This window comes from Protopterus annectens, chromosome 1.part1, assembly GCF_019279795.1.
Source record: "Protopterus annectens isolate FY-2018-M chromosome 1.part1, PAN1.0, whole genome shotgun sequence".
In the NCBI taxonomy this organism is placed as follows: Eukaryota; Metazoa; Chordata; order Ceratodontiformes; family Protopteridae; genus Protopterus; species Protopterus annectens.
In genome coordinates, this window is record NC_056726.1 from 1,833,678,971 (window position 1) to 1,833,696,470 (window position 17,500).

The window sequence follows — 17,500 nt, forward strand, 5'->3', positions numbered from 1 at the left end:
TGGACCTATCAAAGGCCTTTGATATGGTGAATCACCAACTACTTCATAACACCCTAAAAAATCTCCACTTAGATAATCAATCTCTGGCCTGGTTTCATGCCTATCTCTCTGGTAGGCAACAAGCGGTTCTCTGGCAGAATAAGCTTTCTAGCCTCCTACCCAACACCATAGGAGTTCCCCAAGGTTCTATACTGGGACCTCTTCTTTTTTCAGTCTTTATAAATGACCTCCACAAAGCCATCCCAGACGCGACCTGTATTCAATATGCTGACTCGACATTAGTTTGTTCAGATTCGTCTCTTATAACCTTTTAACTAAAACACAATCCTGTTTTACTGCAGTGGAAACTTGGCTATTGGAACGGCAACTGATTCTAAATCCAAAGAAAACCAAACTGGTTCTCTTTCACCCTGCACAAAAGTCCATACCCACAGCCTTTACTATACATTCCAGAAATGAAACTATCATCTCCCCGGATTCCTATACTAAACTATTAGGCGTTACCATTGATAATAAACTTAGATTTGATATACATATCAACCAGACTATTAAAACTGTTAACAAGAAACTTGGGTCACTTTATCGAATAAAATCATTCCTTACTCCGTGTGCAAAAACCGCCACTGCCCGCTCCCATCTTCTTTCTACCCTCCTGTATGCCTCCCCTATTCTCACAAATCTTAATATATCTGACCTTAATAAACTATCATCCTGTTATAATCATATTGCCAGATTTGCAACTGGGCTGCCTTATAGAACCCATCACTGTAGCAACCTAAAAAACTTGGGTTGGATTGAATTCCCAAACCTTCTCCAGCAAAGCCAACTAATTCTGGCTTTTAAAATTCTGAAACAACCTGACAACACTCCTGCACTGAGAAAGTTAATTACACCTTACAACAATCTCAATAGTTTACGCTCCTCAAATAAGCTACTAGCTCAAACAGTCAAATCCAATAATACAGGGGGTGACGCACTCTTTGCCAATGCCATTGGAAAAAAATGGAACTCCCTCCCCCCCCAGTCTCACCATCATTTCCTCCCTAAATCTATTCAAAAAAAGATTAAATCACCATCTCAAGTCACAATGGCTCTGCCAGTGTGCAAGTCCTGATTAACTCTCCCTTAGTCTTTGAGCATCTTCTTTGTTCAAGTATATCCTTCGAAACCAAGAGGACCTCTCTCTCTTTTTACCCCTCCCCCCCCCCTTGGTTATCCTGGTTATAAGTTATCCTTTCATGGTCAGACTAGAAAGAGAAAAAGTATGTTGTAGCCTGTGTCTGTTTTTTACTTGGCATAGTTCTTTTTTATATACTATATAGTATTTGGCTCTTTTTGTTTAAACAACCAAAGGAGATTAAATCTTTTTATGAATATGTACTTTTCAACTGTTAATGTGGAGCTTTTCTCCCCGGGCCTCCGCTGAAAATGGACATGTATCCAGTCGGACCTTCCCGGTCAACAAATGTAAAATAAATAAATAAATTTACCTTTGGCCATTACATGGAGAAAGACCCTCCCCACAGGATGTTACATCTCTAGCTTTGTAAAGTAATCTTGTATTTACAGTCAGATGGTAGTTGTGTCTGGATTTAAGCACATGTTTAAGCTGTCAGAACCTGTTGTGTGTGTAGTTTTGGAATAGACATCCACCCCGGGGATGTTTATGCCTCTGACAGTTGCTCTGGTCTACTTAATTTACAAAGATTTATAGAGGAAAACAGTGTGGCACAGGATTAATCCGTTTGCTATTCCTGCTGTTGACCTGCCATCTTTAGCTCAGACAAGATCCCTCACTTGAACCCCCTAGCCAAACGTGGGTAATGGTTTGGACTTTGCATAGTCCACATTGATGTAGTTCCCCTTTATAGTGTTTTCCCCCTAATGAATATCTCCTCTTGTGAGATCCTCTTTCACAAAGGTGTCCAGCGTTATTAGGGATAGGGCAACTTTAGCTGACAGCCATTCCCTTGCTGTTTGAAGCTTTTGAGGATACATTCTCAATTGTCTCCCCAGAATCAGGCTACCAGGTTTTGTTTCCCTGAAAGTCTGGTGTTTTTTGTGAAGTGGTGGATAAGGCCAAGTACCTCTACAAAAGTCCTGTAGTTGATCCTCCTTTTGTTTCCCCTGGATGTGATTATTGGATCCAGGTTTGCCTCCATGAATAACACCATTCTTGGTGTTACTGAAAGTAGATTATTGGATATTTTTGATAAGAAGTGTTGTATATTAGCCAGATTAAAATATCTCCTGATGGCCTGGTTGGTTAAGCAAGTTGTGGAAAAATTAGAAACTGTTTTGGACACATCCTTAAGATTAAAATTGTCTTATCCTAAAGCATTTAAACTGGAATGATGCCCTCAAATGTGGCCCTGATGCTGTATATACATCTGCCAAAGCAGCTGTCTGTGGCATGGTAATTCTGTAGCATATACAGATCTATTCCTCTTGTATAACTAAAGTTGTAGCTGTTTACTTTAACCCAAACTGTCAATCACCCTGTTTTCTTTCCTGAAACTAAAATTGAGTCAGAAAGGGTACTGTATACCTTTGATGTCTGTGGGCAACTTTGGTACTACCTTGGTTGAACTAAGTATTTCAGATCTTTGGATCATTTGTTCACTTCTTGTGAAGGTAAGAAGGGGCAACCTTTGTCAAAATAGACCATTTCCAAATGGTTGTCTAAGGCTGATGCACTTTGTTATACTCACCATAACAAGACTGTTCTAGTCAGGGTCAATGTCCACTGTACCACGGCCATAGCTTCATCTGTGGCGTTTTTGGAAAGGGTTGAATTCTAGAAGTATGCTAGAAGCAGCTACTTGGTCTTCTGCACATACTTTTACAAAGCAGTATAAGCTTGATTCCTTCTCTAGGTCCAGATCAAGCTTTGCTAGCACCATTCTCCTGGGGCTTCCAGACTCTTCTCCTTCACCTTCTAAATGTAATTAGCCAAGGTAATCTACCCATGTAGCTCAGTCTGTTGTAACAGTTATCAATTTGATGAACATAGTTTAGTTGTGCAAGTAAAACTTGCCATATCAGTAAATGTTTGATCATTGTTGCTGGGTGCGGACATTTTTTTGTTATTCCTTGCATTCTCGGGAAGATATTTCTGCGAGAAGTGCTGGGCAAAACAAAGTAAGGTCTCCCTTCTTGAAAAGAAGGCCACCCTTTTTTTCTGACCAATGCAACAAAAAACACAGTGACTGTCAGGGAGATATAAAATAAAGATCTGTGAGGTACTTGCCTTCCTGTATTTTTAGGGTTCCCATGGCAAATGTGCATATGAAGAAGTTCCATTGATACTTGTAGTCTGTGAACAGGATGCCATCTATTATTCCAGGTGTTTGGAATAAATTCAAGTGATGGGCAACAGCTTCCTTTGAATCCCAGAGATGGCTTTGTTCTTCCACAGGGCAGACAAACCACAAAGACAGATGCTTTATACCGTGGTTAAGGAACACACACACAGGTCCCCTCAAGGTCAAGGGAAGGCAAGCTCACAAGGACGAAACCAAACAAGTAGTCAATGAAATGTTGGCACTAATCATGGAGGGCAACAACGTATTAAATTGCAGCAAACTACTCTTAACCATTTACGGTTTCAACTTACCCAAGCTGAAGCAGTTACCGAACGGATTACACCTAGAATGAAGACGACACAGAGTAGGACTCTTACTCCAGCTAAGAGAAAAAACGAGAGCCCTTTAGGACTCAACAAACAGAGCCGGAGATAAAACAAGGTACTTTAAACTTGTCTAGCCTTGTTTTAAATGAGGCACACTACTCATTGTTACAAAAAGGAATTAATTTCATCCCCACTGCGACTGATGATTTAGTACACATACTAACTGACCTCAAACTTTTTGTAAGGACTGTGACACTTAAAATGCTTTTTGGTAATACTTGTACTGTTGAAGGCTTATGCAAACGGCGTAGCACTTTCATTCCTAGCAATATACCTGTGCTAACTGCTTTTCATGACATATGTGAACTAGAAATTAGAGAATTATATAATAATCCTGTATCATCTAAGCACTTTAATTTATCCCACCAAGAGTACATGGCACTTAAATCATTAATAATGAATGATGACATAATCAAATCTGCAGACAAGGGAAATGTTGTTGTACTTATGGATAAAGCCAATTATATTGATTCAGTACTGTCTGCTTAATGATGCTACAGCTTTTAAATGTATTAACAGTAATGATGTCAAGAAATGTATCAGTAACATCAACATGGCAATATATGAGTTACAAATACAGGAGGACATTGACATAGATCTGTTTAATTTCTTTACTGTTCCATGTCCTGTTATACCGTGCCTCTATGGCATTCCCAAAATACATAAGTTATTAAACAACCCCCCCATGAGACCCATAGTATCTGGTGGGGGTTGGCTTACTGAGCCAATATCCATATATCTACAAAAACAACTTTACCCCTTTTTACATGGCTGTACTACAGTTTTAAAAGACACTATGGACCTTTTGTTGAAATTACGAACATGGTATCATACACCTAAAGCTAGGGAGACATTTGAAGGAAATATGTTGTTAGTCACACTAGATATAGTTTCACTTTTTACAGTGATACCCAATGATTTTGGAATTGACTGTATTAGAGAATTTTTGATGAAACAGCATTCCTTAACACCACGGAAGGTAGAGACTATATGTACTTTACTTGATTTGGTTTTAAGCAATAATATTTTCTTGTTCAATGAACAACTGTATTTACAATTATCGGGGGTTGCGATGGGAACGTCTGCAGCAAATACGTATGCCAACATGGTTTTATACTGTTGGGAACAGAAATTTTTATTAAATGATAATAGTTTGCCCACAACATTGTATTTTATCAACAATTTGTAGACGATTGTTTTATGATCTGGAACGGAACCCAGTTAGAATTACATGCATTTTTAGATTATTTAAATAATACAACAAATTTCCTGAAGTTCAAGATGGAATATTCAGAAGAGAAAATAGTGTTCTTGGATCTAATGTTATATAGGTCTGAAAGCTTGTTTCACACCAGTATCCATCAGAAGCAAGTTCACTCGGGGCGTTATTTGTACTATAACAGTATGCATGCACCACATGTATTTAGGAGTATAGTTACTTCTCAGTTTGGCAGAGTGAGTAAGTTAAACACAGAGCATTCAAATTTTAATTTACAGCTTGAAGACATGTACAAGGATTTTATATCTAGTGGCTATGATAGCAGGCTGCTAACTGATGTAAAAAACAAGATTATAGTTGATAGGGATACTATTCTTAAACCTATCTATTTAGAAGGAACTAATAGGATTGAGAACAAGCAACAGAACACTAAAATTAGGTTTGTCACATCTTTTAATGCTAAAACACATTTGATTAAACGAGTCATACAGAAGAACTGGCTGATTCTTATGGCTTGTATGAACGTTAAGAAAGTTTTAGATGATAGACCATATTTCTCGTATAGAAATATGAAAACCATAAAACAAAAACTTTGTTATAAGGATTTTAATTTCCATTCCACTGCTACAGTTGTTAATCCTGGTACGTATAAATGCTTTAATTGTTCATGCTGCCCTGACATCTTTGACCAAACTAGTGATCACTTTAGACACCCTGTAACAAATAAGTTGTACTCCTTTAATCTAAAAGCTTTTTGTACCACTACGTCTGTTGTTTATATGGCCACTTGCTCACAATGCCCATCGTTCTATATAGGAAAAACTACAAGAAAATTAAAAGATAGAATAGTAGAGTATAAATCAGAAATAAGGAGAGCAGTGGCCACAAATGCACTATATAAACATATAGCTGAGAATGGAGTCCATCATAGATTTAACTTTAGGGTTATGCATATAGTTAAACCCACACCACGTGGAGGTGACATTAATAATTTACTTGAATTAAAGGAATACGAATGGATAATCAGGTTAGCAGCAGACCATGCACCAGGACTTAATGACCTTACTACCTTAAAACCTGTTCTTAAATATTTACAACACACTAAACTGAAATAATATTGTTATTGTAGTAGGTTAGCAGCAGATCATGTACCAGGATGTAATTATTTTAAAACTTGTTTTTAAATATATACCAAACTGAAATAATATTGTTATTTTTGTAACTTTAAGAATATTTATCTTTATATTGTAATTATTAAATTGTTAAATTAGTTTGTTTGTGTGTCATATGACCACTGGGCTGCTGGTCATGTGATGGTGACCCTGTATAAATTCAGTATGTTTTTCACATTCAATTTGTAATGCACTGAGGAAGGGTTTTTATGCCTGAAAGCTTTGCTGTGTTCTTATAAAGTGGTTTCTCCAGTAAAAACGGATTGCCATATCTAAACAGGCATGTTGCTGTTTCTTCTGCAGGCAGTTCTGTTTAGAGGCTGAGGATTAACCTCTCTGAGGGTTCTAAGTGATCCACAGTAACACAGACACTGGTCAGAATCAGAAGTTAAATTGCATAGACATTTTATGTGCAAGTAGGCACATTTCTCATTCTTTCCAAATATCTGTCCTTACTGGGTCAGGATCAAGCCCTGTAGGTGCTCTCTCTGTAATCAAACTGCAGCAACACAGGGACACTGGTCAGGATCAGAACTTAATAATAGTGCATCTCCATTCCATATGCACACTGGCACATTGCTTGCACCAGTTCTCTTTATTGGCTATCAGACCTTGCAACTTATGGTACTGTGTAAGTGAACTGCAGCAAAACGAGGATACTGGACAAAAACTTTGCATATAAAACAGGCATATGAGCATATTGTACATTCCTCCTGAGACAAGTCATTTTACTGGCAGAGGACCAAGCCCTGTAAGTGGTATTTGTAAGTGAACCACAGCAGCATGAAAACACTGGTCAGGATTAAAAACTTAATCATGCATATCACTTTTATATGTAACATACTGTGCAGGTCAGCATCAACTTACCCTGGCTTTTATTTATTTATTTATTTTTTTACTGCGCACTCTAAATTTAAATAGCACCTCTGAAGAAGTCATAGTCAAAGGAGTAGATAAACTTACTGAGTGCAGATGCAATTACCATTCATTGTTTCCCTGTTGTTAGTTTGTCCTGCAGCATACTAATTTATGCTAGGCTTTTTTGCCCAACTGTTCCATACATTTAAGTAAAAAGGGTATTGCAAGGAAAATTTTGATGATTGAACCTGCAGTACTTGTTAGCTTTTTCTTACAACCTCTCAGCTTCTTTAGTCAGTATAGTGCTAATAGTTTTTAGTCACTGCTGTGGGGCTATTGAGACTGAGGGTAAGATTCCACCCTTGTTTTGGCTCTTGTTGTAGCCTTACTTTGCATCCATTTTGTTGCATGTTTCCATTCAGTATAGCTCTATATAGTGTACTTTCTGCTTCTTTACCAGAACAACAACAAATCACACAGGAATCATTCTCTTCTGTAGAAAGCTGGCTATCCAATACTCAGCTCCTACTCAACTCAAGTAAGACAAAACTTCTCCTGTTCCAACCTTCCAAAGCCACCCAAAACACCCCCGCCTCAACATTCTCACCAAAGACAATACCATCATCTCTCCATCAGAACACACAAAATTACTCTGTGTGGAAATAGACAAACTTAGATTTGACACCCACGTATCTCTCACAATAAAAAAAGTTCACAAGAAACTTGGTGCATTATATCGAAGCTGCCAATTCCTAACCAAGGTGGCTAGAATCTCCATAGCCATATTTTTTACTGCGCACTCTAAATTTAAATAGCACCTCTGAAGAAGTCATAGTCAAAGGAGTAGATAAACTTACTGAGTGCAGATGCAGTTACCATTCATTGTTTCCCTGTTGTTAGTTTGTCCTGCAGCATAATAATTTATGCTAGGCTTTTTTGCCCAACTGTTCCATACATTTAAGTAAAAAGGGTATTGCAAGGAAAATTTTGGTGATTGAACCTGCAGTACTTGTTAGCTTTTTCTTACAACCTCTCAGCTTCTTTAGTCAGTATAGTGCTAATAGTTTTTAGTCACTGCTGTGGGGCTATTGAGACTGTGGGTAAGATTCCACCCTTGTTTTGGCTCTTGTTGTAGCCTTACTTTGCATCCATTTTGTTGCATGTTTCCATTCAGTATAACTCTATAGTGTACTTTCTGCTTCTTTACCAGAACAACAACAAATCACACAGGAATCATTCTCTTCTGTAGAAAGCTGGCTATCCAATACTCAGCTCCTACTCAACTCAAGTAAGACAAAACTTCTCCTGTTCCAACCTTCCAAAGCCACCCAAAACACCCCGCCTCAACATTCTCACCAAAGACAATACCATCATCTCTCCAGGAACACACAAAATTACTCCGTGTGGAAATAGACAAACTTAGATTTGACACCCACGTATCTCACAATAAAAAAAGTTCACAAGAAACTTGGTGCATTATATCGAAGCTGCCAATTCCTAACCAAGGTGGCTAGAATCTCCATAGCCAATTCCCAGCTAATCTCCACCCTACTCTCTGCATCCCCCATACTTACCAACCTTAGGCAGACCTGCATAAGCTGGATGCTTGTTACAACAAAATTGCTAAGTTTGCCACTGGAACCTCCTACCACAGCCATCATTGCATCTCCCTTAAAGAACTAAACTGGCGAGAACTCCCACAACTCCTTCACTTTATTCAACTCACCCTCGCTCATAAACGTATTAACCATCCCCATAACATCCCTTCCCTTCAAACCCTTCTCCAACCCTATCACTCCACTAGGCCTGTAAGATCAAGCAACAGAGGTCAAACCCAAAAACTCAGCAGGAGAAGCCATATTTTCATGTACCATATCTAAACTTTGGAACAGTCTCCCACCCTCTATAACTACTCTACATTCCAGCAGCCTTTTCAAGACTGCGCTCAAATTCCACTTAAATTTGCACTGGCTTTGTCCTTGTTCTAATCCAGACTAACACCCCCTTACCCCCCCCCCCAGACGTTTAACCCAACTATACTACCTCCACTACTAACCACAGGCAGAATTAGCTAGTTGTCTTGTCTGACAGTTTTGTTACTAATATTATAAACAACAAGAAACTTTCTTAACTTGCAACATTTACTGTTTATACTGTTGATAATCAATATCTTGTTATTGTATTAAAGCCAACAACCTGTAATGTTGTTTACTATTGCTGCAACTTTGTATCTCTATTTATCATGTACATGATGAGGAGCTTTTATCACCAGGCATCCGCTGAAAAAGCACCTGCGTCCAGTCAGAATTTCCCAGTAAACAAATGTAAATAAATAAATCATAAGTAAACTTTAGTGTAGCATGTTTTCTGAACGTTCTTTCCTGCATTTGAACAGGAGCACTCAGTGTAATTATTACTGCAAGCCATTACTGAGTAACCATTTTATGCTGTTTTGTAACTTTTTTTATTCTGCATGTAAATGTATTTGTCTGTCGTTTAGTTGTTGTGGTCTATTCTGTTGTAGAGTACTATGAAATATATTACAGTTGTATTACTGTGGTATGATTACAGTCTTGTGGAGTTAGTTTACACAATAAAAGATTTTTCTGTGCATTGGTTATGTCCAAGGGAGTTTCAGAAGATCTGATGTTTTCCTTTTCATTCATTCGTCAACTGATGGATTTCGTATCTGACCTATAATCCGGCTCGGCCACATTTACTAGACTCTAGGATCCTACTCTCAAGCTCCTCCCTTTACCTACAATACCCTGGTCACCTGGTATATCACTGTCCATATCCATAAAGAAGAGCTTCCAGTTTCTCAGTGTTGGTATCTTTTGTTTAGTTTCTTCCCACATATCCTTAGCTGCCATAATAGGAGCCTTTTTAATCCATACTGCTAAGTACTTATGTCCCCATAAATATGTATTGCTGAATCAGTTCATATGTGGGTACTTCATTTTCAGCTGTAGCCTTTGTTTTATCTTCATTAATTTTATATTCTAAAAAAACTTGAGACTGTCTCAGAATGTTCTACAACATTGAGATGTCTTTTTTGAATGTATCAGGTGCAAAATAATATAATCTGCAAAGAAAACCAGATTTTTTTTATTACCATACCAATTGCCTCCTTAGATTTTTGAGTCCCTTATTTTCTTTTGCTGGTGGCTCTAAATTTAAAACAAATAAAGGGTAAAGTGGACACCCTGATCTAGTTCCTCTGTTCAGACCCAAATTATTAGAGGGGAACCCTCCCACTGTAATTCTTGCCTCTGATCCTTCATATATCCTTCTATTTAACCTTATTGGTCAGGGAATGCAGATCTTACTCTGTTGAATGCTTTCTCTGCATCAAGACCTACCAGCGTCTGCATACTGTCTTGAATTCTGATTTCTTCTGGATCATCATTTTTCTGTTAAGGTTGTTAAATATGTACCTCCCCTCCACAAAACCACATCGATCCATATCTGTCAATTTTGACATCACCTTTGCCATGTTTTTAGAATTCTTATAGACATAAACACTTTGTATGCATGGTGTCAAAGTGAAATGGGTCTATGTGAAACTGGGTCTGATGGGTCTTTACTGTCTTTAGGTTGTATAGCCACCACAGCCTTCTTTCCAGATGTTGGTGCTTCTCCTCTTTTTACAATACTGTTAAAAAAGCCTTTCTGATCTTTATCTGTCTCTTCCAGCCTAACTTCTAAATTTCCACAGGAATACATCTGTTATTGGTGACTTTCCTACAGATTGTTTATTCTTCACTGTTTTTATCTCATCTCCTCCCATCTTAACTGTTCAGCCTCATCTACCTCTAGCCTTGGTATAATTGTCTTCCATAAATATTTCCATCTTTTCTCTTTCTTGATTTCCACTCTGCTTTATACAGATTTTAATGACATCAGAAATATCTGTAATACCTAAACAAGGATCTCTTTCTAACAGGTAGATGGGAAAGCTCCACTGTCTTATTTTTACTGTTAGCCTACAGTTTTTTATTTTAGTGTTTATCGGTGCATGACCTGAAATGCTTATATTTGTCAGTCTTTCAATTAGGTGCACTTTTTCCTGTGAAGTTAATTTCTATCTAGTCTGGTCCAGTTATTATTACCTCTGGGAATAATCTGTATATTATTTGAGTTCCTACTACTGAATTTGTCTTCCATACCAAATATTTTCTTCAGAAATCTACCATTTTGCTTTATATTTTCCCTTCCAAGTTCCCCAGATACATCCTCACTTTGCAAATAAACTTCCAGTCCCCATCTATAAGTAATATTCCTGCTGAAAGCCGATTATTTCTCCCAAAATTTTATTAAGTTCCTTAGTAGTTTTTGGTGTAATACAGATGCATAACAACATAATCGTAATCTCTTACCAATATCCCTTTACTACCACATATCTACCTTTATTATCTTTTTCCCCTTTTCTATCACTATTGGAGCTCATCTAATAATTAGTATAATTACTCCCATTTTTCAATTGTCCCTGATATTCTGTTGAGTATTCATCCTAAAATCCTTTCTTTGTAAAATTAACGTGCTCATTTCTTTCCAAAGATGTTTCCTGCAGCATCATTATTTGCACTCTGCATTTCTTAATAAAATTCAACACTCTTTCCTTTTTGTCTGTACTTGTAAAGCTGTTTATGTTCCAAGATAATATAGATAGTGTAGCCATTATAACAAGTTGTTTCCACCTATTATATGTGACAGATTTTTTTATGTGTATTTCCAACTTTTGTGTTACATACCCACACTAATATTTTGCAGGCTGATCTTGTATGTATTTGTTTCTTGTCCACTCCATTTTGAACATATGTTACATTTTTCAAGACTTTTTGGTTTAGTGAAGACCCTCAGACATAAATACATTGAGAGATTTATGCTCATCACAGTCAACATGTCAACAGTTTTTACGTACAGTTGCAGATTACCTTTTCTCTGAATACAAATGCAAGTGCTTCAGTTACTGGTTTATTATTTCTAGGAAAGAGGTTCAGTAGTTGGTGAGCAGTTTTGAGTAGTTTGATGCTCCCCATTGACACTGATCACATTTGTATTATTGGGTCTGGATATTTTACTTTTTATTATTTTTCATATTTATTAATAGTGATAGTGGTAATAGTGATATTGTGTTCTGTCTTTAATTTCTGTTATACCAATACATTAAGAACAAGAAAAATGTTTTTGAAAACATTTGAGGTAGTACTTGTACCTTTCAGCTACTAAACTTCTGGATGTTTAGTAGTCTATGTACATAGTTTGTGATCTTTGTACTATATCAAATTGACTCTTGCTTTATTCCAAGGAAGCCCTTTTAAAAGTTATGCAAAATTACCTTTTTCTGTGGCATTCTGATTATGGAAAGTAGGAGAACACTCTGTTTCTGATTGCATTTTCTGTATGCATGTTATGACTCAGAATGACTGCCTGCTTTGAACATTAGTCCATATATATATAGAATAGATGGTCTCCAAGTGCTTGTAGGAAGTCTAAACATTTGCTGTGGGCACCCATACATAATTTCTTTCAGATGTTGCATGTATGTGTCTTTTGGAATACACTTAAAGAGTTTATTGTGGAACAACATAAAATATTTCTGAATTTTGTTTCAGCAGGATTTTGTTCTCTTGAAAGTAAGCAGTGTATTAAGTACCTGCATTTGTTTTCAGGTTTGTATTGAACTTAGAGGGAGTGTTATACAAAGATATGAGAACACTTTGCCATGGTTTGTGACCTGATTCTGCAGTAAATGGTTTGCCCTAGAGGTAGTCTTGATTTTTTGACAGCCATAAACAATTGCCAACATTTCATTTCTTTCTCTATTTGTGTATATTTTGTTTGTGCTTCCAGTTAAAAGTTCTCAACCTGTGTGCAGCTGGTCCGCCTTTGTGCATTAGCTGCACACTGAAACCCAGTTGACTGATAACAGCTTGAAGAGTAACCAGACATAACACACATTTTAAGTTTGAAACATCTGTAAGAAACCTTTTCAACATTTTAGTTTTTATGTTGCTCTGTAGACTAAACCGATTGATATCATTTTGTAGTAGTTTATCAGTGTGGCTTTAATAACCAAATTGGGTATGAAGGTTAAAAGATATTGAACCATTCCTAGGATATAAATAGGTTCATAGGTTGGTACTAGGCTATCGGCCTTAGGGTCTATACAAGCCTAGCCATAACAATTCTCTGGCTATTTCTTCCCATACTATTTACTTCCCTGGACCCCTGTCTAGCAGGGTGACTGACATGATCCCCGGGGTGAATTTCCTTTCTCCCATCCAATCGTCATGGTTCCTTTTGAAGAGGACCAAAGAGGCACTCTGCTTAACATGTATGGGCAGTCTATTCCAGAGTCTGGGGAGTCTCTGGGTCAGGAACCTATCCCTCCAGCATGTTTTGTTTATTGTGATGACAAGGTTTAGACCCCTGGAGCATGTGGCTCTGAGGGATTGGGATTTCTTTAAGTGTAGCATGTCCAACAGCTCTGGGTTTGACATAGCTTTGTATGTTAAGCAGAGATTGCCTCTGAGTAGATGATATGCGACAGAGTATAGCTGGAGTTTTTTAAGGCGGTCAACATAGGGCATCTGCTTTAGGCCTGTGATATTTTTAGTGAGGTATTTCTGCAGCCTTTCCAGTTGTTGCAGGTGTCTTGAGAGGTACATACCAAATGGGGCGTTGTATTCTATAACGGGTCTAATGAGGGATGAGTACAATGGAACAATGACCACCTTTTTTCTGGATGAAAAGCCCTTAGTGATGAGGTATGCCACATAGAAAGATTTCCTGACTGTTGTGGTGATGTGGTTATCGAAGGTGAGACCACTGTCCACCTGTGTCCCTAAGTTTCTTATCACACTTTCGGTGTTTAGTGTGCTGCCACCTATGTGGTAGTTCACAGGTACATGTTTTTTCCCAAAGGGGATAACTTTACATTTCTTGGCATTGAGCTTGAGCCCATGACTCTGCCACCAAGCATCTGTTTGTGTAAGGCCCCTTTGTAGAGTATCAACATCATTTGGAGATTCAATAATGGCTCCCAGTTTGCAGTCATCTGCAAACTTTGTTAGCCAGAGTCCCTTAGTATTGGTCTGTACTTCAGAGAAGTAGATGATAAACAGAGTGGTCCCAGGACTGAACCCTGAGGTACTCCACTTGTCTGGAGCTGGATTTGGAGTCAGCTACTTTTACAGTGTGGGTTCTGTCATTAAGCCAGTTGGCAGCCCATTGAGTGACGTAGGTATTAATGCCCAGCTTAGTAAGTTTATCTATAATTCCAGAGTGGGGGATGGTGTCAAAGGCCTTGGCGAGGTCCATATAGGCTGTGTGGACCGCCTTACCCACATCCACAGCTCTGGAGACTGATTCAAAGAAGTCAGTCAGGTTCAGGAGACAAGATCGGCCCTTCACGAACCCAAACTGCGTGGGGTCCAGTGTTTGAAGGTTGCCAATGTCTTTGTTTATAAGTGCCATGATAATACATTCCATGGCCTTGCAGATCAGGCTCGTCAGAATGATAGGGTGGTAGTTCCTGGGATCCAAGGTGAATCTCCCCTTGTGGAGTGGGATAACTGTAGCTGTCCGCCACTCAGTGGGCATGAAGCCCGAGGTGTGGCTATGATTAAACATGACACTTGAGTGAGGTGCCAGTTCATTTTGTAGTTCATGTAGTACATAGTCTGGGATGTCATCTGGTCCCATGGATGCTGTATTCTTAGCTTTGGAGAGTGCGTTTTTAACCTGTGTGGCCGTTATTACTGGAATTTGGCAATCTTCTGGTATTGAGATGGGCCATTTAGGGGGTGAGAGGGGGATGAAGTTGGCACTGCATCGATCTGCCATGATATTGGCAATATCTTTGGGATCAGTATATTTAATGCCATTCTGTTGTAGCGAAGAGCAGATCTGAGTATTGCCATTTAGATTCTTGACGTAGTTATAGAATGCCTTGTGGTTGTCTTTGGAATCTTTGGCAATTTTATTTTTGTAACTAGCTTTGGAGGATTTTATGAGGGATCTCAGCTTCTTACTGAGGCTGGTAAGGGAGATTTTTGCATCCTGGGATTTTCCTCTTTTCTGCAACAGTTTTTTTCCTTTTGTTGTAAAGTTTGTTTATGGCAGGGGACCACCAAATTGGCTTCATTTTTTTTGGAGGAGAGCATCTTGGTTCTATTTGGTATGACATGATTTATGCATGAGTGGATGTGCTAGTACAGTGCCTTAGTGTAAGGACTCAGCAGTTGAACTTTCAGTTCCCGTCTGCATGGGTGTGATGAAGTTTGTCACTTCTGACTTGAGTAGCGTGAAGTTTGCTTTGGAGAAGTTTTTTATGGAGGTTTCTTTACTGGGAAGTGGGCGGTGGGATGTGGATGTTAAGGGTGATTAACTTATGGTCTGACCTGACCAATGAGGGGGTGACCATAGGTGTAGAGCATCGATTTCCCATGTTGGTAATGACCAGGTCTAGGATAATGGAGCCCCTGGTGGGACAATGGATTATCTGATCCAGGGCATTGGAATTTATGAATCCCAAGAACCGATGGGCAAAGGTGTTGGTACACGACAAATAAGAGTTGTCTTGTGCTTTCTGTATCTTTGCTGTAGCTTGGCCTTCTCAATGTCTTGTTAGACTGTTTCCTAATTCAGAACATGACCCATGTACGTGAAGTGTGATATAGATATTTATCACTTGGCTTTGAGCTTCACATCTTCCTACTTCATGTACCCAATGATATGTACAAATTCAGAGTTTAGCTTTATTAAGTTTCAAACCATTCTACTTCAGTCTGTCTGGCAACTTAAATGAGTCTGAAGCCATGCTGCTGTTTGGTTTAACCCCATGCAAGCAAACATTTGTTGCAATCACATCACTTTCTAGACCTGCTGATATTTCAGCCAGGACTAGCAATAAGGATGTAATAAATGATAACATCTGTATCCACTCAAGGGAGTGTTAAAAGTAAAGAGGAAAAAGTGCTACCTTGATCTTTATTTGCCAGAAGTCTTCATTTGTATCCAGTGCAAAAAATGTTTAATATTAGACATGTCTGAAACTACTTCCTTAGTAGTCTGTAGCGGATTATGTTCCATTTTAATTCATTTCAGATCTTGAGAATCTCTGCATATACTTTTTTTTTCACAGCTTTTACTGCTATTCACCTGTTTATATAGTTCAGTTTCTTTAATGTCTACATCAAAGGACACCGCCCTTTTCGCCTCTTCAGTCCCCCCCCCCCCAAGTACTGTAGGTGTTTTCCTAGGTACATTTATCACAGGAATTGTCTCTGGAGAAATCTTAATACATTAAACTCTTGGTTAACTGGCACCCATGGGGATTGATAGATGCCGGATAGCTGTAGTTTCTGGTTGCTTGAGAGTTACTATTAAAAATAGGCCTGACTAATACTGTACCCTATACTGTTTGTTTGGTTTGACTTGTTCTTAGGTTGGGGAGAGAGAGGGAATTTATCTTCCTTTTTAAAACTCTAAAATGTAAGGTATGTTTTTGTGGGGGGATAAACAAAGTGCAACACATGAGAAGTGTACTGTATTTCTTTGATTTTTTTTTTCCTGGTTGCTTGAGTTCCAGATAACTGAGAGTTTACTGTATGGGTATCTCCCTAAAACTTGGTTCCCTCTCAAACTTTGCTTTGTCCTCCTTAGAGCCTTCATGTCATTGGCAAGAGTTGATCATGCCTTTTCCGTTCTAGTCTCTAATCTATAGAACGACTTTCCAGCCTACATTAGAAATAATGAGCACATAACAGTTTAGGTCAGAACTCAGACCTGCTCACTTGTATTTCACATTCTCCATTCACATAGTAATTGTACACATAATTCTGAAACCCTTTTTGATTTATTCTTAATATAACTGTATCCCCCCTTCAGTTATAAACTTCAGACAACCTTCTACTTTGTTAGATCAGTGAATCAGCTCTGTACATACTTTTAAGTACTGCCTTTAATTACTTTTATAAACTTTGAATGTAAGTGTTGTGCTTAGTTCATATGTGTTGATCCATTATTGTATCTTAAAACCTTGGATGATTTTTTTTATTTTTTGAACAGTGTAGTCTGACTAGGCAGGACCCATTTTCAGTAGGAAAAGCTTCTTAATTAATAAGCTGCTCAAGTAAGGGCATTAAAGTAAGTAAGTAATGCCAAATTGGGTACACGTGGAAGGCCTCTTCACCCCTGAAATGCCCATTATTTCCCTTATAAGGGTCAGCCTGGAGAGCCTAATTTGACTTAGTAAGTGGCCGCTATATTTGTGAGAAATTAAATGCCATAACTGTAAAACTTTTCATGTGGCTTGAAAAGTTCCTTGCATGTAACTTTAAGCTTCACTATTGTATTATTCTATTTCTTCAGTCTTTGTGTATTAGTGGCATGTGATCCAGTTAAGCATTACTTAACAGTTTTAATTTGAGAAATTCTTGCCACAGAATAGATTTGTCATCAGATTTTCAAAATCCTTTTTTTGTTGTTGTGGATGGCCCTTCCTTCACATGTGTTTTCATTACCCTATGCAGGTTATTGTCTGGAATGAGG

The 17,500-nt window shown here is 38.2% G+C and overlaps 1 protein-coding gene across 1 annotated transcript in view; it reads left to right on the forward strand.

Annotated features, from left to right (window-relative positions):
- LOC122812639 (tRNA selenocysteine 1 associated protein 1) overlaps positions 1–17,500 on the forward strand; it is a 633,267-nt gene that overhangs the window by 614,046 nt on the left and 1,721 nt on the right. The window lies entirely within an intron of this gene.